Source organism: Lepidothrix coronata, unplaced genomic scaffold (genome assembly GCF_001604755.1).
Source record: "Lepidothrix coronata isolate B3197 unplaced genomic scaffold, Lepidothrix_coronata-1.0 Scaffold78, whole genome shotgun sequence".
Lineage (NCBI taxonomy): Eukaryota > Metazoa > Chordata > Aves > Passeriformes > Pipridae > Lepidothrix > Lepidothrix coronata.
The window spans coordinates 1,298,045-1,323,649 of NW_016690258.1; the positions used below are offsets into that span (position 1 = coordinate 1,298,045).

Genomic DNA, 25,605 nt, shown 5'->3' on the forward strand with positions numbered 1-25,605 from the left:
ACATAACCATATTTGAGCTTAAAGCTCCAGTGTCTGGATTGCATAATTAAACAGTATCTAATTTTAAATTAAATTTCTAGAATACTGCATTGAAAAGAGTGGAAAAAAAACCCTGAGAGAGTGAATGTCTATTATGCTCAATAAACTAAATACCTATACTTTTATAGTTTCTTTAAGTGTTAATAAATATGACAGATTTTAAGTCAGTACCTGGATTTCAGGAGACCTATCTTAAGGTGTTTTGATGCAGACACCTGCTCAGATTAATATCACTGTGAAACTCTCTATAAATTGTTTTCTGTTCTCAGTGCTCGTTGCTACCTGAAGTACAGCTTAACCTCTCTTGAGATAACAGTCCCAAGTGGAGCAAAGGAAACCTGTTTACAGATAAATTAAATTTCCAGGGCACACAGACACCCAACAGCTATTCCTCGAGAGTGAAGGTTCAAGATGGAGCTTGAACAAATGGCTTTCCCTGGGCCTCTAACAAGCCAGCAAAGGACATGCTTATTATTTACATCCAAACTGGCTGGCACGCCTAATATTTCAGGAAATAGATTTTGCAGCTGTAATACAACTTGAGGAAAACCCCTATATTTCACTGATATGAGGTACCATAATAGCTGAGCAATAGAAGTCTTTCTATACATCACATTCAAAGCTGGGAAATACTTTTTTTGTTGTTTGCTGCAAATATGCTTTTTCTTATCTATAAAAATAGCTGTAATAATGATGCTTTACACAGCTCAGGAACCCCACAGCCCTTTCAGGGCACTGAGCACCTGTGTTGTAGAGCTGAAAGAGTATGGGCATCTCCACAAATCAAACAGTGAGGAGAAGATGAAACACTTGAGAGGGAGCCAAGACTAGAACTTGGAGCTTTTTCCTTCTGGGGTGCCTGACACTGTAAAACAGTTATCTTCTATAACTGCAAAGGTGCCAGTTATCACAAATTTAGAAGCTTGGTGATGTAAGACAAATATGATACAACCATGGAGAACATTCTGAATTAATACACAACATGATAAATGCAGCAAGCACTGGGTCTTATGAAAAGTTTTTTCACTTTAACTAGGGTAAGGGGCAGATATATTACCAGAAGAACATTTTTAATATTAACTAGATCCCTCTAGTCCTAGGAGAGGGATTAGAGATCAGGTTAAAGCACACACATACTCACACACGGCCTTAGGAGACCACACATCAGCACAACGCAGGAAACTACAGCCTGGGGAAACTTTGGGGCTTCGCTCTCTGCATCCATTTGTTTGTTCTGTATTACTTCTGACGCAAGTCAAAAAAAAGCACAAGACACCCGAGAAAGCAAGCACCAACTCTTTCAGAGCGAGTAGAGGAGGAGTAACAGAGCAGTTAAAACTTCTTACCAGCACAGGAGGGGGCACAAAGCAAACAGGAGCCGGGAAGCAAATGGCGCCAAATGGCTCCTTAGGGCCTCCAGCTGCCTCGCACTTGCCACATTTAAAGGGCCAGCACGGGAGGCAGGTGGGGTGGATTGGCAGTCCTCCTACGGGAGGGCTCCTCCCTAGGGAGGGGAGGCGGCATCAGAACGGCTCCAGGATGTTTCTGACCATTAAATGACACTGCAAAGACGTGTATTAGAGATAGATGCTATTAAGAGCTAAATCACGCACATCTCCTTAAGATACTAAATCAGAGGCCTGGGCCTTTTAGGCCCAAAGGGGAATCACCTGTGGGTAATATCAGCTGAAGGAGTCTTTCTGAGATATGAGGTCACACCTCTCAGTTACAGGTTACATCGATTGCATTTCTATGCAGTCATTAGGTCTTGGTCTAGGGCACCAAGTTGTTTAAAGCAGTTAGCACTGAAACCTGCCAGGAAGACTAAAGTGAAAAACTATTGCTTGTTCAGCAGCTTGGCCCAGACTCAGCCAGCATCTGGCAAGCCAAAAGTGTGCTGCTCATCCCATAAGAGTGTTCTGGTCTGTGGGTTATGCTGCCTTAACCCACACCGTATGCTCCCTAAAAGGCAAATCCCCACATCAAAGCCATTCTCATTTTGCTCACATGGAGAGATTGGTGCTTACAGTAACAACAATGGGATGCTGAGTTTGTGCTCAAAGCTGTAAATAGAATACCTGGCTGCAGCAGTGTTTTATCCCTTCCAGAAAAATTACTTCAGCGCATGAAGTGCTATTTCACATTCCTAGGTAAGAAAACTGATGAGCAACTTGAAACCAGATGGGCAGTTGGAATTGTTTGCAGATAGAACAGCAAGTGAGAAAGCAGGCAAGCAAGACAAATGCCTATGGCTTTGGAAGGGGCAGCCAGAGGGACAGCCAGAGGGAAATCCAACAGGAGCTTCTCCTGCCACCACACAGGCAGCGTCTCCCTGTCATGTTCCACAGCAAGCACGTGCAAACAGGGATTTTCTAGTTAGTGACAAGTTTTGTGACAACTGTTGTCATCTGAGGATGTGGGGTTAGTGCCTTGACAACCGTGGTAGATTTCTGATTCAGGCCTGCATTCCACTTCAGAAGCCTCAGGTCAGCCAGCACTAACACCAGAGAGGATGTAGGTCTTGCAGAAGTTTGTAAAGGCAGTGTAGCACTTGTGAACTCCCTTTAGTTGGAGAGCATGGGGAGGTGACAGAGCTGACCCCACACAAGGCAGCTGTCATTGGGTGGATTCAGCACAGCTGGGACATTTCAGACAGAGAGAGAGAGAGAGAGAGAGATGTCTGCAGCATCCCTGCAGCTGCATTTCACTGTTCACCTCCACACCTCCTGTCCCCTCTGACTACACCCTGGTTACACTGGCACGTGTGTCATGTGTGACTGTGGAAAGGTCAGCTGGCTGATTTTCAGTGTAGTGCCTCTGGCAAACACGAACCTCTGACAGTTCTCCATCTTCATTAGATGGTTCAGGCCTTCACATGTCCTTCCTTTGCCTTAGCAGATGAACCTTTCAAGGTCTCTGATGTGTTTCTCCTTATCACACGTCCCTGAGATGGGCAGCTCTAACCCCCTCCTTAGAACTTGGAGGTTAGGGCACAGAGACTAAAGGCAAGGTTTTAAAGATCCTTAAGAAATCTACGGATGCAGAGTTGGCTGATACACTTTTCAAACTATGAAATGCATAACTGCAATTCAAATTGCTGAATTGAAAAGCCCCGAGGAGTCTATTTCCTTTGGATTGATTTCAATGGGAATTAGACACTGTTTGTTTCTGAAAATTGTTATCTTTAAGAATCTAAAAGCCTCACTTTTAGCACCTTGCCTACAACATAGCAGGAAGTGGGAGTCAGAGTTTTCCAAGCATGAGGCTACTGCTCTAGCCACAGGTCCCCTTCTTAGTCCTTCCTTCCTTTTTTAAAAAACAAAAGTCACCAGCCAGCCTGCAAAGGAGGCATGTGATACCATCAGGTTCAAAAGTTATTAGACAAATTCAAGAACAGATCCACAAGTGGCTACTGAGAACAGGGCAGGGATGAATCCACGAGCACCACTGATCCAACATTTCTGAAGGCAGTGGGGAAACAGCACCAAGTGCCACAGCTCATAGGCTCCCCCCGAAGAGTGTGTCCTTTTGCTGAGGGGGAAACAGAACTCTTGACCCGATGGCCCAGTGCTCTGCTCCAGGAAGGCATTCCTCATGCTCTCATGTTCTCATGTTTTAAGCAGTCTGTGCTGTAGCAGTATAAATGCACCAATAGCCTGCACAGAGCACCAGCTCCTATTCCCCTGCAGTCAGTGTCTGCTGTAGAAACTAGAACTCTCCTAGCTGGACAGGAACACGTGGGCCTTGAATGATGTAGCTGCCATTTTGTTATGTAGACTGCTTTTTGTCCTGATCCCATACATTTTTAAATTGGAGTCTGAGCTGGTTATCTTTGTTTGAGCTATTTCATTGCCACAGTTCCAAACCTGTGAACACACTCTGCTTTCTCTTTCTTCTTCAAACTCTTTTGCATTCCGTGTTTTCCTTCAGAGCAGTGTTATTGTGGCAGCGCCTGGCATGATTATTGCTACTTACTCCCAATCCCCCAATGGCAGAGTAATACCTCTTTAATTGGGTGTTTCTCCCTCCTGACACTAATCTCCTAACAAATGCTGATGCCGTGTTAGATGCTGTGTGGGGATCTCTCATCACTATCTCTTTAAGCAGGCAGTTGTGTGTGGAACGAATGCACAGTCACTCGGCATGGATGGATTTGTCTGAGTCCCTGTCAGCTCCCTGGTTTTGTAACTGAAATCTTGCATTGCGGATCCGGATTTCTATTGCTTTAACTTTTTGAGGCAGATTTATCTCAGCCCCTGTCAGATCAATGGGTTTTGTCACAGAAATCTATGTGACTTTGTTCCCTGTGGAGATCTGGCTAGTCAAGTTTGTGGAGGCTGATTCAGAAAGCTGAACCCAAGGCCTTGTTTGGCTGTCTTGGGGGGGAACAATAAGAACTGAAAAGAACAGAGGCCTAACAACCATGAAAAATTAACTAGAAAACACGGCAGCAACATACACACAAATCCCAAGACAGCACATACCCCAGAGAGCACGTTCCTGCTAAAATACGTGCACATGTGTATTTTTGCAGGTTCAGGGCATCATAAACAGCTGCTCGGTCTGCCCTTCACAGTGGCTGAGATCTCACAGGGTTGTAGGCCTGAGGCAGATCAGCCTTTCAAAACAGTCCTTTGTGGCTGCCCAAAACCTCCTGGAGCTATGGAGGCAGGAAGTCCATAGGAGGCACCCTTCCTTCAATGCCTCCAGTATATTAGGAAACACTGTGCCATCAGAGATGATCCTTCTCAAGTGATACAAGCCCAGTTTTCTTTTTGCCTGTAGCCATCAGACTGCATGACTGTCTGACACTGCTACAACAGAATCTTCCAGATAAAGCTCAGCTTTAGTGAACTGCTATGTGTCCATCTTGCCTCTTTGGTTGATTAAAACATTGCCAGGAACAGCTTCAGTAAATGAAAGTTTCCTGATGAAAAGTACATTTTTCAAATATTTTTTTTTTTGTTGATCTGAGGGATAACATTATTTCCTTTGCTTATTACTATTTGAAGATTTTTTTAAATAATGATTATCACAGTTGAATTTGACCATGATTGAGGTCTGAATGAACTTTAGGAACAAAGTGGTAGTCGAAATAATAACAGCAATAACAATAATAGGAAAGCAGGTAACATACATTAAAGGAAGAGCCTGGTGTTGACTGATAAAGACTCAGACTTGTCTGGAACAGCCAACTCAACCTGAAAGCTCAACACAGCAGGGTTGGAGTCCCTGTTGGTGAAACTGCCTCAATTTTGTATTTGAAGTGGAACATTTCAAAAAGAAAGGCTACCCCAGGAAAGAGGAGGTTTGGAGAAGGTAGCCATTAGCATCTCAGCATTAATGAGAAATAGTGCAAATTGTTGGCCATGGGTGACCTCATTGTTCTCTTTGCAATATTCCAGTCCTGGGCTTTCTTTACAGCAGATGCTCATTCCTGAGCCTGCCTTGTGATAATTCCCTTCTTTCTTTTTAATGAAGCTCTCCTTTTGTTGTATGCTTTTCTATTTCAACTTTACCTCTGGAAATTCTCCATTCCCATTTTTCACCTTCTAATCCTTCTTCATCCATCTTTCTCTCCCTGCCTCATTTAAACATTCATGGTTCTGTTTTGCTGCTTCCTCTAGGTGATTATCAATTCTCTTTTAACTGGTACCCCTCCTCAGTTTTTTCCCTTTCCCGTCCTTTCATCTCTCTCTCTCCCGTTTGCTGCTGCTCTCTCAATCTCTCCGTGTGCTGCTGAGGAAGTGGTAGTCCTTAGATATTGAAATGACATGTTTAGTTCCTGCTTGTGATTCTATGCTAGATACCTCTGCATGTCTGTGCAGCTTCAGACTTCAGCTTCATGTCTGGGTAAATACAGGAAACTGAGGGAAGCAAAGCTGAGTGAAACGTTGCTTACTTGTGGCTGTGATTTGTGGCTGTTTAATAATGGCCTCCTGATTAACACAGACTGCAATTCCAGAAATGCCACAGTGATAGATACCCAGTATATACCTAAATAGAGATACACAGTTCCCTGAACATTTAAAGCCAGTGCTAGCAATACAACTATTACCTTGGAAGTTGTTCACGCCGCTGCCTGGGTGCGTATCGCCTGGTAAAACACAACTTTAATTCTGCACGGGGCTCTGAGGACTAACAAGGTGTTCAGTGATCACTATTACATGCAGCTGTCACCGTGCCTGCAGTTTTATCAAACCAGAAGAATGATGTGGTAGCTTTCATGTTTCACTTCAGAACAATGCAAAAAAGTATGTGTTCAATAAACACTGCTGAAACTGTGCCCTCATAAGTGATCTTGTCTGCTACAGCAACTGCTTTTCACAGAGGTCCTCATACTTTATCTGGTTATAGTTAGTTAACAAAGAAGAATTACAAGGCTTGACTAGACAAAGAGCAATGAGATACCTGTAACCATCCTATTGCTTTAGTCCATCTCTTTTGGTACATCTTAGTGTGCAGCAAGGTCACTTCAACAAGGAGCTTTGAAATACTTGCTTGTTGCTGCTTTTAGACTCATTCCAGAAGCACAGAAGTTTACTTTAGTCAGATTACCTCTCTGTGATCTCCTTCTGCAGGTGATGTGTCCCAAGCAGGAAGAGAGAAAGGACCAGTGTCACTCATAAGTAAGACAGTCCAAGAGCAAAGGCTGCCTGTTCTGTCCTCAGCTAATTATCTCTTTTGCCTTCACTGTAAGTATAAACCAGGCTCCTTAGTCCAGTCTGCCATCCTGGCTCAATAAACCAAGTTGAGAGTTGCTGTTACACACTCTGTTGGGGTTATAATTATCTTTTAGCAAAAGTCCAGGTGTAGGAATGAGGAGGTGCAGAACTGCATTCCCAAAGATGACTAGTAACCTGGAATGCTCGAGTATTAACCAAGAGTGCCTGTGAGAGCACATCTCAGGTGCTGTCACATGTCAGAACCAAAAAGAAGACGTTTAAAAACCAGTTTGGAAAAGGGACTTTAGAACAAAATGTGTGGGAGGCCACATTTGGAAAAAAAAAATAACTAGACTGAGTTGCAGCAGCGCTGCTGTGGGAGGAAAACTTGCACAATGCCTTGACTGCAGCCATGGCTGTTTTTCCTCACATTCGTGGGCTCTAATTCTACATAAAATAAGAGAAGGGGGAGTGAGAGACAACACTGCATCATCTTGACAGTCCTTTCCAAGTATATAAAAGATGAGCTGTAAGTTCCTCAGTGTCTTGCTAACACATAAGCCGGCAGCAGCAAATTGCCATCTCTAGAGCCATGCAGGACAATGACAGATTGGGGAAAGCCAGGCTAATTCTGCCAATAGCAGTGTCCAGCCATGTTTTCCAATAGTTGGCTAATTAGCAGAAACAGAGATTTCCAAGACAGCAAAAGACAATTAGGGAGCTCTGTAAAAGCCTCAAGGCTGGCTGTGAGACAAACCCCAGAGGACTGTGGTACCAAGGCTTTGCATGCGTGCCCCTGATTTTAAGCTGACAGAAATGAGTGTTGGACTGAAGGCTTGATAGACATTTATTACCTGAAACTGGCTGAGGATCTCAGTCCACCTTCTACTGGATAGCTGCCTACACCACTAAAGAAACAGCTCATACTTCCAAATTTGTGGACATTCAGGCTACTGCTTTAAATTGACCATGAGGGCTGAGATATCTGAGCTGCCTCCATAGAGATCCATCTGGTTCAGCACTGAGGCAAACTCAGTCCTGTGAGGGGAGAAGGAATTTATGTAGTTTGCTTATACTGTACCTGTCCAGATTAAAGGGAGGCCTCATTTAATTGTCTGTCAGTCTGGTATACTTGCCATGCACTACAGTTCTGTAAAACTTAGGCTCTGGAACTCTTTAAATAACCAGAGGGACTGGTCAGCAAAAGGTCACTGGGGGAGCAGAAACATTAGGATACAGCCTAAATAACGACTTCAGCAACCATGGAAAGTCAGGTGGATTTACTGGTTGTAATACCCCCAAATTAGCTTTGCAGGGGTTATAATTTAGGACGATATTGTACAGCTGTAAATTCAACTTTAGCAGTTGTGTAGGGCTCCCATCTCAGAATCATTAAGGTTGGAAAAGACCTCCAAGAACTTCCCCTTGGAATGAGTGATAGAAATGAAAGAGGTCACCAAATGGTTATACTCAATGTAAAGCCAAATAAAATTAATTTAATACTTGAAGAGAACTGCAAGATAGGAAGTTTCCAGTGATATCAAAGAGGTTCAGTCCTTTGTTCCACTTTGGAACAAAACTACCTATTGTAATTAGCCTCATGTATGAACTATAACTACTTGTATGAATGCCTAACTTGTGGGAATTCTAGTTATTTGTCCAGAACAGACAAATCTTAGATCTGGAAATTGGGCCAGAAATCAGAATGTCTGGTCAAATCATTGAAATTCTGGTTACAGTGAAAATGCATGGGTTGCTTTTGAGGTTATAAACCATATATATGACTATATTCAGCTTCTTTCTAGTCTAAACCTCCATTAGGTAATCCCAGTGTACCTTATGTCATTCAGACTCCCCTCTAATACAGAGCCTACAGGTGAGTAAATGTTGCATTGTTTAAAAGTCAAAATTGTACGGTAAAAGTGAGGAGCAGAACTGTGAGGGCTCCAGAAAGATGCTTTGGTAACAGCCTGCTGTCAGTTCTAAGCAGGAGGGAAATGTGAGGCATGAAAGACAGGCTCTGACAAAACCTGGTCTCAGGTCAGGAGCTGCTGTAGACACCAAATCTGTTGCTTTGAACTGCTCTGTCAAGGAAAGCAGCAGCTAACACTGCCTACAGAGAACTGTGCTGTCTGAAACTACTGAGTGGTCTTTGAAGGCAGTCCCATACAGAGCCTCCATTACAACAGGTAATCAGAGTAAGAGATTCTTCAGGGAGAAGAGGGGTGAGTTCCTTGGAAAGTACTTGGAAAAGATAATTTCAAGCTATCTGTGGAGGAAAAAGATCAAAAAGAGATGGTAGATTTTTTGTCCTTGCTAATAAGCATCTCAGCAATGGAAACAATGCTACTTGTTCCAGCTCCTTCTCAAACAAACTGGCATTATGTGCCTTGTCTCCAAGCTCCCACGTGCACCCCCAGAGAACAGGGATGTCTGCTCACAGAACAAGGTGGTACAGCAGCAGAGTGGATGCAGCTACATCACTTTAGGCCTGTTTGGAAAATTTTCCACAGTACTTTGGCCTTAGACACAAAATTAAGTGCAACACAGTCTGTGTTCCCAGCCAACAGGATATTCCTGTAAAAAGAGGAGGGCTGTTCAGCGCTGTGGCAAAATGTGAGAGACTGTGTCCTGGCAAAGGCTCTGCCACAGCTGATCCTTCCTGGAAAAGCAAGAAAGGGCACTAGAGTACAGCTCCATTCTGCAGCCAGGGTAATTCCCCACCTGCCCCCAGTGTGAAGTCCTCCAAATCAGGCAGGCTAATCCTCAGGGAAAGTGGAAATTACAGAGCAGAATCATTACAGGGCATAGAAAATTATGCAGTCCAACTATGAAGGACTACTATTGCTTTTTAAATTGGAAGACTCATTTAAATTTAATTAATCAGACCACCTTCATGTACAATTAGAACTGTATCTCTCAGTGATACTTCTGCTTTGAGAACCATATGACCTTCAGGAAAACAGAGCTTAGCAAATTATTGCTTCTAAATTTTGCGTATTGAGGATTTGGGGGGTCACCTGCAGACGTGACTTTTGGATGTGTTGAAATGGCAACACAGGCAGGCCAAAGGAAATATCCTTCCCCTTCTCCCTGCAGCGTTAAGCACAGATTTTCAGTTGTTTGGGAGCTGACAGCATGGGACCAGCTCTTGTGTTTGGTAAAACATCCTGCCCTCACTGTAAAAGCAGGTTTTTCAGTCAGCTTCCCTTAAGGTTAAACATAATCACTCAGGGCCAGCTGCTCTTCCAGCCTCCTTTTAGTCTCCTCAAACAATTGTGAGATCACCTGTAAATTAGCATAAAAAATCAGGGAAAGCAGCAATGCTGAAAGCAGTTCAAGCTGGAAGTCAGACTGAGTGTGCTCCACTGCAGTCACAGTCTCAGGTGGGAACTCTGATAAAATGACAGTGTAGAATGACAGCTTAAGAGGAACCTGTGGGTGGATAGGCATTAAACCTGTCCCAGACACACAGACTCATCACCCAAGTCACACAAGAAGAGGTTGGTGAAACAGCACAAAATTATCTAATTGTATTAGGAAGAAGAACAGGTTATCTAATTCATGTGTTGTGCTGCCAGAAATCCAAATCATAGCTCACAACACTGTAATTTTGGATATCTTAAGACACAGAGCAAAGTGGCACATAAACTCTTCTCATCTTCATTCAGGATCAAAAGCCGCTGGATTTTTTGTGGCCATCACAGACTCAAACCAAATGAAGGGGAATGCAAAATTTCATAGTGCCTGTCTCCTAAAGCCTTCCATACCATAAACACCAGGGTAACAATATTTGGTGCTGAAACAGTCTCCCAGTCAGCCTCAGAGTTAGATGAAGCAAAATCAAACCATAACTAAATCAAAGTGAAGAGGAACTTGCAGTGGGCCAGTTTTGTATCTCTGGTTTTTATCTTACAACACAATCAAGGAATCACTGATGAAGATTGAATTCTTCATTCCTTCCTATATCTTTGCAATTCTCAGTAGAGAAAAAATATTGAGTACGTAGTACCACTGCTTATCGAAATAGTTAATGGTCCTTTCATGAGGCAGCTCTTGCTCTAGACTTAATTTCTTTTAGGATCTAAACAGTGCTAAGAAACCCACTAATTAATTCTTGAGCCCTTGCAAACAGCCACCTTCCTATTGTTAACCTTCTCCCTGTGAGACAATGAGTACAAAGCTGTCAGGGCTGTGTCTCCACAGGGGACAGGCATGGGGAGAGCGTGATAAAACACTTGAAACGTCTCTGGCCCTTCCTCTCACACAGTGCCCAGAGCAGCTGTTCCAGTAACAGCTCCTGGGCATCCAGAGGGATGGCTTTTGCCTGAGCCACAGTGGTGACTGGCAGCCCTTGCCATCTGTGATCGACGGCAAGGTTGTATCCGTCGCTGCTCCCGGGATGTCCTGTATCCTCTCTGCTGATTATAATCAGGGACACGCCTGCCTGGGAAGAGGCTATCTTGGCATGCACTGCACTGAGGGATTTGCAGTTGGATTAATGGCTGTATGGCTGCTTTAAATACCTCACAGGAGAGATTTCTGGAAAGGGCAGGCATTGCAATGGGACTGGCAGAGTCCCCTGGCTCACAGGCAACGGCTCTGAATGCACTAGGACATGGGAAGGACTGAGGAATACTGTCCTTTCACAGTGATGTACTAAACCAGGCCCCAAGAAAAGCTTTTATATCAAGACATGCTCCCATGGTGAATTTGTTTATATTGTTCAGTTTTTCTTGTGACCTCTCAGCAAACCTGTTTTAAAGGCTCTCCTGTGTCCCACTAGTCTTTGTCCAGCAGCAGAACTCTTCTGCACCAACTGTACAGACATCTTTCTCTCTCAGTTCAGCAAAGGGTTCTTTGGTAGCCAGCAATCCCCTGGCCTTGCAGACCTTGGTCTAGTATGAATAACACGCTTTTTAGGAGTTCCCTTGACAAATACCTAGAGCACACAGAAGTCCAGCCTCCCAAAGGACAGACTGACTCTGGGCAGTGGGTGGTGAGCTGTATACATATGCACCAAAGGATCACTGCTCTCCAGGGAGCATGAGAAGCACCTGCCAAAGGAAAGCCTCTTGACTTCCTGCAGGGGATGAAAAGGAATGACACCATGACCAACACAGTGACAAGTGTGAAGCAACAAGTGTGGAAGTGCCTCACAAGAGGGACTGATTTGTTGGTAATGCTCCGAAAACCCCTCATCCCCACAAGGAGGAGGAAGAGCAAACAGCCTCCACCAAAGCTGTCACCTCCATGGTGTCCAATATCCTTTCCACATCTTCATCAATCACAAAGCCACATCCCAGGCAGGCAGGCCAGTAACTCTGGGGTAACATACACATGGACATCATTTGGCCTCCTTAGGGAATATCTGTTCTACAGCTGGGGCTCTCATTCAGTGATAAACTAATTTCCTTAATCCTTAGATTGTACCCTTTCTTCTCCAGAAAGATACAAAGAACAGTCCACTTACCAGCAGAAAGGGCCCTGAACCTTCCCGACAGGTGTCTGTGGAATCTGTCCTTGAAACTCCAGTGGAAGTGATTCCTGTCTTTCACATTTATGTGACGATAATTTCCCACTGGAGATTTCTCATTCTGGGTCTCCGTGTCATTTTGTCCCTCACTGCTGTAGCTCAATGCCAGCACTGAGTTCATGCCACCTCCTGCAGTCAATGTCTGCCTGAGGAGACAGAATAAATGGTTATTAAACCTACTCTGGATTTGCTGTCATATTGTAACTAGGCACTGGAAATCAAATAAATATATCATAAGATGAGCAGTTAAAATGTCTACTGAAAAAACAGACTCAGGCAAAATGGCTTAATCTGCAGCATTAATGAGTAACAGATTGTTCCATCAATAGTATATGAGGAGCAGCACGCAAGAAGGCTAGTCCCCAAGTTCCCTGGGACTCACAGCCTTGTAAAAGGCCCAGTTCAGAAGAATACTCAAGGACATGATTAAGGTTAAGCATGTGTTTAAATCCCAGTGATTCAGTGAGACTGAGGTACAAGCTTAAATGTTTTTTTGACTCGGGGTGCTTTACTAAACTGGAGGTTATTCTGTGCAAAAAGCTCAAAGTCAGAAGCAAGAAGAGCTGGGAGGAGGGGGCTGGCCAGCTCTGTGCTGCTGGACATATGCAGCCATCCTGCTATCCCAGCTCTTAGGAAGAGGGAGATAGCTCTGTGTTTCATCATCAGCCTCAGAACCACCCCTGAGATGCACCTCCTAAGTCAGCCTCAGTCTATGCCACACATTGTCTTTTTTCCTAATATAATCATCGGTATAAGGAGAAAAATGACAAGGGATCCTCCGACTTTGCCTGGAACCAAGTGTACATCCTGACTCCTGCCTGCACGGGCACAGCTCACAGACACATCCCAGCACAGCCATCCTGTGCTCCCTCCTGTGCAGCACATGCACATTTGGAGATGATCAGTAGCAGTTCCAGGATCCAAACAGGACCAGGGCCCCACTTGACATGTAGAATGAAAAACTAGGTTCTTTCTCAGAGAGCTTGCTGGCTTAATGAATGCTGAGAGAACAAGGGAATAAACCAGAGAAATCTCAAGGCCTTTAAGGACAGAAAGGGAGTCTGAGAAAGGGAGATAGTAAAAACAGATGGATAATATTTCTTCTGTTGAATACATGCACCTAAACCCCAGCAGAAACAATACAAGGCTATGGATTTGTGTGTGCAGCCCTGGCCACCAGAAAGGCCCACCTCATATGAACTGGTACCTCTGCCATGCCATTAACTAGATGGTGCAGAGCAAATAGTGAAATTGCTTCACAAAAGCAGTGAAGACAACTGGCCAGCTCTTGCTGTGGTTAATTCAGATTGGCTCTGTGTTTCTTACGTATTATTATTCTGGTTTAACTTATTCCTTCATTTCTAGTGTCTGCTCAGGTGAAGCAGACATAATACTCTCCTCCATACACACTATAATCTGCTTCTGTTCCCTTAACAAGGGTCAGCATGGACTGTGGTTAGGAAAGCAGAAGAAATCAGTGTGATGGGTGCTAGTGAATGGCCTGCTCTTCCATGAACACTTCGCTGCCTAAAGCTTAAGAAGTCACATGGGGTGTTTGCAGAGAGGAGAAAATGTCCTTAATTGGCAAAGCCTTAGGAGCCCAGGGCTTCCATCCAGCTGTTACACTGAGGTGAACTGAAGCTTCAGGGTGTTTGTAGATGGATGGTGCTCACAATTTTCCAGGTTAGGTTAATGTGGACAAATATGGGAAAAGAGAAGGACATCACTAGGATCAGTGCAAACCCCCTTATTTTTGTCTTCTTGGCAAAACCAACTGTCTTGATGTTTAAATTTTTTATATTCTTTAATCAACTTTGTGGTGTTAAATCCAAACTAGCTGAATTCATAGTTGGGATTTGTGGAAAGACAATGGGTCTGCTTAAATGGGCCTGCTACTATTCATACCATAGTCCCTCTTCAGATCCCTTGGGAAATGAAGACTGAGTCTGCAGTCTAGTAGCAGAAGACAGTGATTTCATTTTAACTGCAACTAGAAATCATTGCAATGACCTTGGATGAGTCAATGACTTCCTGGCTCCTGTCAGATGGGGAAGAGGGAGCCTCGCTTGCCTGCATGGGAGACCATGAGGGCTGGAGCTGGGTATTCTGACCAAGTCTTTTGAAATTCTGTAGGGAAAGGTTTCAGAACAAGGTAAAGTCATGGGCCTCCCTCATCCACACCCCTGTGCAACTCACCCATCCCATGGGGAGGTGCAGTGACATGACCCGTTGGAGCAGAAAGGACGGGGCTGCCAGGAGGACTCACACATGGTTTGCTCGTACCCGTAGCTACAGAGTGTGTGACTCTCGGCTTGCACTGCCCCACCTGAACACGGCGTGCTCGCTCTAAGAAGCTCCCACACGAGCCAGGAAGCTGCCTTGGTTTGATGCCATGGAATAGAAACGTTCATTCTCCGAGTGCTGGGGCCTGACCAAGGATGGCAGCAAACATTTAGGAGCACAGGTGTTACTGGCAGGTGTTTTGTTTCCGAGGAAGCTCCTTCTGGCTGAGAGGCTGCCAGCCCATCCATCCGCCTCCCCCATTGCCACACAACCTCGCCTCCCCCAGGGACTTCCCGGCAGGCCTATTTGCAAACAGCAGGCACAGGCAATGAACACATCAGGCAATTAAATGGCAGATCAATTCGACTTAGCTTCTCTTGGGAAAGCAGCCCTTGGGAGACAGAAGAATGAAGCAGCAGGAGACAAAGGCAGAGAGAAAAATTGAGAGGTACAGGAGAGAAGGAGGAGAGCAGAAGAGCAAAGATGGAAACACAGCAGGCAGAAAGGGCTGCACACAATGTGGTGTGAAACCACGACTACAGGGGAGGAGGCATTCAGGGAAAAAAGGGCATGGCTAGTATAGGCAGCATGAGAAAGACAAAATTGTGGGGAAGACATAGGAAAGAGAGTATATCTAAGGGAAGGTAAGAGCAAGATAGGGAAAAATGAGACTGGAAAGAGTGGGATAATGAATATTGCAACTGTAGAGAATGGCCCCAACTGGCACCCAGGATCTCAAGCACAATGGGTCCCCTATAAATGTTTACATACAGGCAAAAATTGTAAGCTTTACAATTTTGGAACCATCAGCAAAAAATACATTGGTAATATCCTATTCACTTTTTTTAAACTGATGGAGAATCACTGGCTATGGACAGAGAACTTCTCTCCCTGAAATACGCTGTGAAGTGGGAGCTTTCTGGGACCAATATGAAAAACAGACAGTGGAACTGCCAAGCAGAAGGAAAGGAAATTAAACAGGCTGGTATCACTCCAGCCAGCTGAGTGGAACACTAGAGCAGAAAAACCAACATGAACTCCTAATTAGTTTTCAGTTTCTATCTTTAATAATCTGAGATACTGGTAGTACTAACCCACTTAGTAATGCTAGTGGCAGGCCTTCAAGAGTCATGAGTGAGGTACCAAAAATCTGAGAGTCTTTTCTTTAAAAAAGTCACAAGTCCTGGTTTTGCCTTCTTTAAACAAACAAACAAACAAATAAACAAATCCTATGCTTTACAGTTTCATTTTTTTGTCTTCAACAGGTGTACTAGAAATGTAAACACGTTTTTAAAGCAAAGATGAACTTCAAAATTACAGCCTGACTTGGGGAGAGGGAGAACACTATAGTTAGGGGACCCAGAGAACGTTTGACAGTCCACAACACAGAAGGATCTTTCCCTGTATGACCTTCATCCTGCCAGACTACCCTGCAAGAGAAGTGCCCCCTTGCAGTACATCTCTCTTTGCACTTCCCCCCTCAGCTGGGAACAGTGCAAATCTCCCTCTCCCTGCTTCCAAACCCGCTGCTGCTGCTCTGCAGGACTCTGCCCCATCCTAGGGGCGCGCTTCTCACATGTCCTTTCCAGCCTGGCAGGAGCCAGCCACAGGAGGGACATCCAAATGTCAGGCCTTGAAGCTGCTGTGCCAAAGGACAAATGAAAATATCTCACAGGGACTCTAGGGAAGCCATGTCTTTCCAGATTTTATGCTAAGGCTCTGTAGTATCACACTATGCTCTTATAAATTCCTTTCTTGCATGGCTTCCATCCAAGCCTGTCGAGGCTATTTACATACACCCACCGTATTTACAAGAGTGCTGTGAAGAAGCAAAAGACAAAACCAAACCAAACCGTGCAATGAGTCAGTGGCAGAAATGCTGATAAACCCAGACTCCTTGCTGCCTCTTTCTTCTTATTAGGTAGACAATGCCACCTTTCTTCTTCCCCCTTCAACTGTCCCATGACAGATTTTGAAGAATAAGTCTATGAAGAATTAATATTCCAGTTTCTGCTTAGGTAGAGGAGCCAAGAATATTAAATCCAGCATTAGGGATGACCCCACAATAGGTAACCAGTTTGGAAATCCCAGGCCTGATTGCTTCACACCTCAAGTCCAGCACATTAGAACTGCCTTTTTTCTACCACTTTATATTTCTCTCTTTGCAGGAAAACAATGAAGTTGCTGAGTCTGAGAAGGTCTAGCACCAGTTTGTCCTACAATGTGGAATCTGACCATGCTGCTCATTTAGTTTTCCCCTTCTATTTCCTAAACCTTGTTCCCTCTCCCTCTTACAGCCCAGCTCCACAACTTGCACTGCCCATTCAGTGGTGACAAATTCTTTTAGCCCAGTACTGTCCTGGGAGATGTTGTTCCTGAGGCCATGAGGTCCCCATTCTGAAGCAGAGCACGAACAACTGGCACTTTCAGGACCCACAGGTAGCTGCCACAGAGGGAATGAGGATGAATTTACCAGCCAGCTGCCACTTCACTCTCACTAACCTCAAGCCAGTGATCTCCATTGCCAAAGCACTGAATGGAACAGGATGGTTTGCACTACAGCTAGGAGAGAGGTAATCCCACAAATAGGAGGGTGGAGAGAAAAGAAAGCCAAAAAATTTAAACTAAGTTAACAAGAACTAGGAGCGTGGCAGAAGATGGAACATCTGGTCTGCTGGCTTGCTCTGTCCTGCAAGCACACACACACAGACAGATGTGGACATGTGCACACTCTCCTCCTGTCTGCTACATCTGGGCATCTGGACCTCTGTCAGCTCATATGGCCAACTCTACATCCCTCCTCAATATAGGTTCTTTGGCTACCAGATCCCACAAACAAATTAAGTCCTTATGTGGACATGAATAACTGTCTGAAATCTGCCTCCTCCCAAAGTTTGACTCTGTAACAACTCAGTCTTTCAGCCTCTGCTTGCCTGTCCTGAATTTTCCACAGCACTTAATCTGTAAATGGAACGGTCACGTTGGCAGCAGACACTGCAGCCTCAGTTCCCTCTTTCCCCACAAACAGAAGCCGGGCATGGATTAGAGGCTGTGTGCTCCAGAGAGAGCAGGCTGCACAGGGGCTGTGCTGCCACAGAGCTCTGTGTCACAGCCCTGTCCCCAGCACAGTCCTGAGGGGAGCAGCACCATGGCTCCTGCAGCCATGGCTGTGAGGGAATTTTCTCCTGGGGCTGGAGCAGAGAATCCACACAAGCACCCAGAGGAGCCTTAGCAAAGCAAGTACTCCCAACCTCCCCTGCCCTGCTGCAGCACTGGCATGATTTATATTCCTAGGGCACAGCTGGAGACAAGCTGCAGCACAGCACTGGAGAATGAAAGAGCAAGTTCCTGCAGTAAGGCAGAAATACAGGAGCTGGAGGTGACTAGAATGGGGAGATGAAGTCCTCCTGACTCTCAGTGAATCCTCACTTCCACTGTTCTTTGTCATGAGACAACAGGACTGCCTGGTACCTGCCGAGAGGAGAGCTAACAGAGAAATCCTGGCTATGCTCTAGTGGCCTTGTTCAAAGCAATCAGCTCTTTCTGACAGGAGTTCTCCTCTTTTTTCAAATTACCTATTTTGCCTTGTCTACATTGTCATCAGAGGTGGCTGCAGCACCTGCAAACAGACTAGAAAGGGTTTTCAACTCTTGCTGCTCTTTTTCTTGCAATGCATGAATGATCCAGCTGCCTGTGTTCTCTCTTTCTGACCTGATGAATTGCTGCTCCTTCTCTCACATCATAAAATGAATTCCTCAGTGGACCCCCAATATTGCTTTTTCAGTCCAGAACCCTCAGCATCATGTTTTTTCTTAGCACTGTGGAGCTGTGTCCAGTTTTGACAGTATTTAATGGGTGCTTGCTCCCAGATATCTGACACATTAAATAAAAGGAGCAGATAAATATGATCAATATTAAATATGAGGAATGTATCTACAGGTAATAAAAACTGACTAAGCTTTGTAGACTTTAGTTGTATTCACTCAATTCTGTGAGGCACTTGCTATAAATTAAAGGTTGGTCAAGACTCTACAACTCACATCAAGACCTACAGGTTTTTCAAGAGAGTTCATGGAGATATTAGACCTCAGAACTGGAAAATATGGTAAGAGCTCCACATCTGCCTTGGTGCTGGCTGCAAGAAAGCCATTGTGCCCATTGTTTGTATCTGGAAATTCAAAATCAAGAACCCAGCATCAAGACATTAAAAAAAAAATAAATCAATAATTAGTTGTCTTTGAGTCTGTACATGTTTGTGCTTCCAAGCCTTTCTCCAGAGGTAGACAGGTTAGAAACTGACATTTTAAAAAATGAAAGCAGAGACTCACATAATTGCATGACCTGAGAGCTTAGACTTTAACATCAGATTTTACAAGGCTTACAATAAAAACGTGGTGACTGATAGCATGGGGGATTCACATTCCTTTCTTTGTGCAACAAAAAGAGAGAAGAACACGAACATTCCAAATACAGCCTGTCACCTGTGTTCTTCTTGATCTTTTTGACTTTATTGAGCCTGTCAGCTGCAGTGGAAGCCAGTTCCACATGTGATCCCCCAGTGGTAACACTCACAAATAGGTTTGCAGTGTGTGACACCACCCCTATCATAAATGCTGTGGTTTATGAACTATTCCTGGGGCAGCGGAAAAGGAGCACTAAAAATTGATATAAATGACAATGACCACACTGCCTGGCTTTATGTCCTGTCTTTTTATACCCCTCCTTTTTTCTTCAATATTTGTTTCTTTCTAAAATCTTTACCTTCCAAAAGTTCTCCTATATTTTAACTCTACCGTCAGTCTCTTTTCTCTGTGGTGATTTTGATTTATTTTTGTTTCTCTACCCCCTCTTCTGACTCCTTCCCTTTAGCTGTCTTTTAGCATTTAGTAATGTAAGATTTTTCTCCTGTGTCAGGTTGGCACCAACTGAGTTGTGATCAAATCCTTTATCCCCAGGGATGCAATGTCTCTGTGAAAAGACTTTGTGCCCTGCCAGAGCAGAAAGGTTCTCCCCACCATAATTTCCAGACGTGCCAGCTTCTTGAGCCCACTTTGGTTTCTGTGTAATCACCTTTCATGGGGTTGCTGCCCTTGGTCATGATAACTGCACATGCCTGTCCGAGTTACTGTGACTTGCTGCTCTGCAGGTGCTGGGGAGAAGCACATTGTTCCTACTGCTGCGTGTGGGCCATCATGCTGGATTCTGTTCTGTTACCTGGCCCAGATCTACAAGTCTGTCACTCTCTTATGTACAGAGCTGAGGAGTGCACAGGACCCAAGAACAGTTCAAACTGACATATTCTAGCCTGTAAAGTGCTTTTCTGGTTCTTTCTCAGTTTTCATGAAAAAAATTATTATTATTATTATTATTGTTGTTGTTGTTGTTGTTGTTGTTGTTATTGTTGTTGTTGTTGTTGTTGTTGTTGCTGCTGCTGCTGAAAATTCCTAATTTCATACCTGAAACTTCCCTCCATTTTCATATTTCTGGCCAATTCTGGAGTGGCAAACCCTTGCACAGGTCTCCCAGGACCTGGCATGTTATGTTACTGAATCTTGTCAGCGAGAATTTCAGAGGAGACCTGGACAGAAAAGAGAAGCCCATGCTCTGAAATTAGGCAACTGGCAATCACACAGACTTTCAGCTGATGAGATGTGGCCTGGGGTAGGGAATTCACTCTAGGAAGCCAAGACTGTGGTGATCTGGAGTCACAGATCCCAAATCAATAACCACCTCTGGCCTCCCCGGTACGTGCATCCAGCACTCCCTTCCCTGGCCGGTCCCTCCCTGCTGGGTGGCACTGGCAATACCGAGGGAGGTGTGGAGCATCCTCACCTCCCAGTTGCACCGACGGAGCTGTGGCCCCTCCCAGGGCCAGGCTTTGCCTTCCTGCCTCCTCCCGTGCTTCCAGCAGGGGCGGGTGCTGTGGAGCAGCTTTACGGCTGATGCGTTGTATTTGCATAGGGCATTGTCATTCCCCGCGCGGCTCCCTGCAGCTGGCATCCTGAACCGGAGAAATGGCTTCTGGAGGGAGAGGCACGAACGACGCAGCTAAAGATAAAAATAACAATAATTTTACTAGATGAAACTTCATGTTAAGCACTTAAAAAGCAATAAAAAGTCAATTTTCTCTCTTTCAATTATTTTGCTTATTCCATTTTTGAAAAAAAAAAAAAATTAAAGGGGAAAAAAGGAGAAAAGTTTCCTTCCTAGTTAGGAAGATGTCTGCTTTCCTCATCAGCACCCAGTGCCTTCATCATTTCTCACCTCTCTCTCGTCCTTGCCCCCCAATCTTACTTTAGGTCCCACTCCCCGTGAACACGAAAATAACCATTATCAGGCGGGGCTGGGGCTTTCTGGCATGTAGACAGGAAGGGAAAGGAGCACTGATAACTCCTGAGTGCTTGCTGCCTCTTTCAGCACACAAGCACCTTTTCAGAGAAAAAGATAAAGGCAGAAATTACTGCTCTTGCACAATATATGCCAAGTTCGTAAGAGCAGCGTTTAACACTTAATCAAAATGGTTTGACAATGTAAAAATTAGGTTTTCGAATGTCATTAGTGCCTTATAATAGGTTCAATTTATATCATTCCCATCCCTGTTTTTTTCATCTCTACTAATTGTTTTTATTCATTTCTTTCATTTTTTACACTGTTGTCTTGTTGGTTTTAATTTTTAATTATCTTAAGACTTTTTCTTTTACCTTGTTAATTGGTTTATGTTTGAAAAGACTGGTTCTGTCATTCTTTTTCTCCAAGGGCAGCTACAGGGGATTTTTAGGCAGGTTCTTTTCCATTGATAGGCAAGCTCTCTTCTGGGCTAATTTGGGCAAAAAACTGTTTGCTTTTGGGTCAGTGTGAACACCTTTTTTGTAGTGTGATTCACAGAAATGCTCCCTTATATTGACCCGTAAATTCCCTTCTACGCTGGCGTGCAGGATTCATTTGGTATTGGCATGGAAATTGTACCTCTGTTCTACAGTTGATATGCAGGCTCTTTTCTGTTTGGAAGGAGATGAAAGCTCTCTTCTGCTCTGGCTTGCAAGGTCTTTTCTGTATGGGCTCTCCTTCCTGTCACCCATCGAACACAAGCACAGACACCATTTCTTTTCTCTTTCCATGTACAAGAATGTTCCAAGGCTTGGTTATCACAGGGCTGCAAGATGTCATTTGCATGGAGATGCATATTGGCAACTTGTTGGGGATTTTTTTTCTGCCAGTATAAATGGAACTGGTTCAAGTAATTCCAGTGACATTTTGGGGGCAGAAAACCATTTTGGCAATGGACATTTTTTAGGAAAATGCTGACGCTTGGTTGTACTTGGCAGAGGAATGGACTTTGAGTCTTTGTGGGGAAAGCTAAAAAAATAGAAGCAAAAAAATCTAGGCAAAAAAATACAGGGGAAACAATAATTCACAAACTCCCTTCACATGCAGACAGATGAAGTAATGCTGGTAGGGTGACTTCTTGCTCCTGGAGGAAGCCAAAGCTGGCAAACATGGAAACTTTGGAATCTCTCTGCCATTGCCAGCGAAAGTGGGCTGTGGCTTCTCACCAATAAAGCTGCATTACTTTGGCACCACAGGGACACATGGAAGTTTTCTCTTACTCTCACTCCCACTCAGTTCAGTCTTACTGGCTGGAAGATCCTGGCTTCACCTTCCTTCTGGCTCTCATGCCCCCTGACTGCTCAGGAAGGCTTTTCAGTGTGCTAATCAGGCAGGAAACCCTTCACTTAGACCATCTGAGTAACGAAGAGAGTCCTGGTTTTCTTCACAGCAGTAGTACTGGCAGAACTCCTCCACGCTCTCCACCATTTGAGAGGGAGAGCGTCACTATGATCATGAGTTACAAGTGCTGATGTCTGGAAGGATCTTTGCAGAGGCATCTCTTGTATGGCAACCAAAGGCCTCACAGCGAAGTTGTCAGGCCTGAGCTGTGTGATAGTTTTAGTCACTCAGCCTTTAACCGTTGGATTTAATTCTTCCTGCTGGGAGGGCTTGTACTCTCACGTCCTGCCTAGAGGTCTACACTGTCTCTACTCCTCCTTCTCCTCCTCCACCCACTGCAGCTTGGGTGTGTTACCCCTCAGTTTGTGGGTACAAGCGCAAGTGCTGCTTCCTTCCTATGCAGCCTGAAGATCCCCTGTAGAGGACACAGAGCAGGTCTCCCGTTAAGCCTTCAGTGAGTGCTCATCCACAGTCCCTACCTGACAAAGTGCCAATAAGCTGCCTGGCCCTGGGAGGCCTCTCAGCCTCTGTAATGTACTGCTGGCCCCAGGCAGCTTTCTGCTCTCTGATGGACAGCCATCAAAGGTTCTCCAGAGCCTTGCATCAGGAAGGATACAACCTGTATCTATGAGATGCCAAGAACCTACATGGATGCCTGATAAAAGGAAGGCCTTTCACTCGCCCCTCTCTATATTTAGCAGCATTCCCAGGCAGTGTTTCTAAAATTACCAGCTGCAGTAATGTGATTCATACCCCCATCACCGCCAGCAATGGATGAGAAGAGTGTAAATGACATGCAGGAGAAAATCATGAGCAGTGTAGCCCAAATCAGGACTGTAATGGTAGAGTCTTTAGTGCTTGTGTTGACGTCTCTGCCAGGCTTTCGGGGAGAAGCAGTTACCCGACCTCAGAGGCTGTTCTCTCTCACAGCAGTAGGTGGGAATGTCCCAGGCTGCAAGAGAAAAGGCTTGAGACTGTTTGCTAGCTGTGTGTTGGGCAAGTCTGGTACAATGGATAATGACAGAAGATGTGCACAAATTGTTTTTGCAAGGACACTGCACTGCTGGGGGTGAGAGTGCAGTCACTAGAGCAGGCTCTCTGCTACCCAAGAAGGGTCCCCATCTGCAGCAAATTAACAGCAGACAGGCAAAGCATCTTTATCAGCTGTGGGAACCCACTCTTGAGATGGAAAGGATGAATGTTGTGATGGTTGTCATAGACTGCCCTGAACCAGTCTGGAAAGAGGCATTACTGTGGAATCAGTCCAAGAGCTGGAGCTGTTACAGTAAATACCATAAACATCTAAATCTTTTAGGAGGCTCAGTCTGCATATCTGTCCCATTATGGCATATTAACTAAAATGCTCATTTGAAAAATTATCCTGTGAACCACTACAATGTAGCAGAGGAGCTGTTTTGCTCAGATAAATAATAATTGAAAACTGAGGCAGAAAACCTGCAGCCATATCTGCCTATGTTGTGATCTTCTCAAATCTCATCACCTAATTACTACCAGGCCTTGCTGGGCTGTGGAAGAGAGACCTGCAGGAGAGGCAGAGCCTCAGAAAACAGTATTTATTATTCTGAGGGAAAACTCTTCTCACAGAGTTGGTGCTGAACCAATCCCTCAACAAAATTAAAGGGACCTGCACTTCTTGCAATCCTTAAAAAGAAATTAAAATGCTGCTATCCTTAATTACTGTTGCCTCTAAAGACCCTTGTGCCACGATGGGGTATTTGTTCTGTTTGCTCTGATCAAATTAACATTTGAGAATTCCTTCCCACCGCTGTGAAATATCCCTCCTTCATCTCATCTATACAAAAATTTCAAAGCAAAACTGCATTGTTCCTTTCTTCATATTTCCACATACATTTCCCTGTACTTTCAAATGTCTGTTCCACAGCCAGGGAGTGATGGTTATTGCCACACATGTTGGCAAAGCACACTTGGACCCTTTAGGGGGAAAGCACATATGTTTATTATATGAAAATATGTCACTGTTATCATCTCCCATTGTGACAGGTTGTTAAAGATCAGAAATGAGGGCAGTAATGCCATTAGAGAGAGGAAGGAGATCTGGAAGATTTATAAAACCTGCACACGTGCTGCAGACTATTTTCCCAGCTGAATTGCTCTTTGGCAGTTTGTTTTGGTGGCCAGGATAAGTCCATATTCATCCACTGCTGCAATGGCCTCAGGCAGTACAGAGACATAAGGAAACCCTCTCTGTGCACTTCACAAACACCTTTATATCCACACAAATGCTGCATGAACCATGCACAGAGGAAAGTGTAATTCCAAAGGGTGGCAGCAGAGCCAGGCAACATTTTCCATTTCTCTAGCATTTTGAAAAAACCTAGGTAATAGAGAAGTCATAAGAAGACAATGGTCTCCATTTCCCTTAGCACAGGTGAAGAATATGAGTGACAGAAAAGGGGCTGAGTTCTTTATATGAGGGGCTGAGTACAGGAACCCAGTAATCCACACTCTCACCCTCTCTCAGTAACATTTACAGTGTATGCATAGTTTCCTTCATGATACTTCTTCTATTCAGATGATTTTCATTATCATCACAGAAATACCCCATATTATGTTTTGGGATTGTACTAATTTCCATCCAACCTCCCCAGCTCCAAACTGGGTAGCATCCAGAGAAGGCAATGGGAGCCCCATCAGGACTAGAATAATGAACAACTCCTTCCAACAACTCTTGGGGATAGGGGACACAATTTTAAAATCAAAGAGAAATACAGTTATGAGGCAATTTTGTTCTCTATTAACCCAATCAATGGAAGGTTCCCCATAAGCCATTACCAGGGATTTCAGATGCAGAAGATGTTGCGAGGGGTTAAATAAAGATGTTTCTGTGTTCATTAGTGCTGACAGCTCAGGGAAAGAAAAGGAAGGAGGGAAGAAGGGTGAGAGAGAGAGGAAAAGGAAATTCAGATTTGGGACATAAGGAGAAAAGTAACTACCTATCAACATGTAAATTGTGTAACATTCCTGTGTAGATATTACAGATATACTAAGGTGGTGTGTGAAGTCACACATTAGGGACAGGAAATTGGGCCAATATCCCAGGCCTCGTCCTGCTCCGTGGTGAGTTTGGAGGTGACCTTGGAATATCAAATCCAGATTTACACAGTGCAAACAATGGTGATAAAAGGATGGCTGTGCCCGTGCTTGTGACCCACAAAACAGCTGAACCTCCAGCAAACATCAGTCCACACAGCAGAGTGATCAGTACTGAAACTTCTCTTCCTTGGTTAGAAAGCTTCTAGGTGACAAAGGAAAAAGATCTCTTCTAGGGACTCTCAACAGCCTTTCTCTCTAACACACGTAGGCTTAACCAGT

The 25,605-nt window shown here is 44.4% G+C and overlaps 1 protein-coding gene across 2 annotated transcripts in view; it reads right to left on the reverse strand.

Annotated features, from left to right (window-relative positions):
• The window catches only part of LOC108499689 (high mobility group protein HMGI-C-like), a 62,167-nt gene extending 49,874 nt beyond the window's left edge, over positions 1 to 12,293 (reverse strand). Inside the window, exon 1 of one of the 2 annotated variants that reach the window (XM_017819832.1) lies at positions 12,178 to 12,293. The gene's annotated coding sequence lies outside the window, so the exon portion shown is untranslated. Of the gene's footprint in view, positions 1 to 1,385; positions 1,547 to 12,177 lie in introns of those variants that run through there. The other variant, XM_017819831.1, reaches the window with a different exon arrangement.
• Positions 12,294 to 25,605: the final 13,312 nt, after the last annotated feature.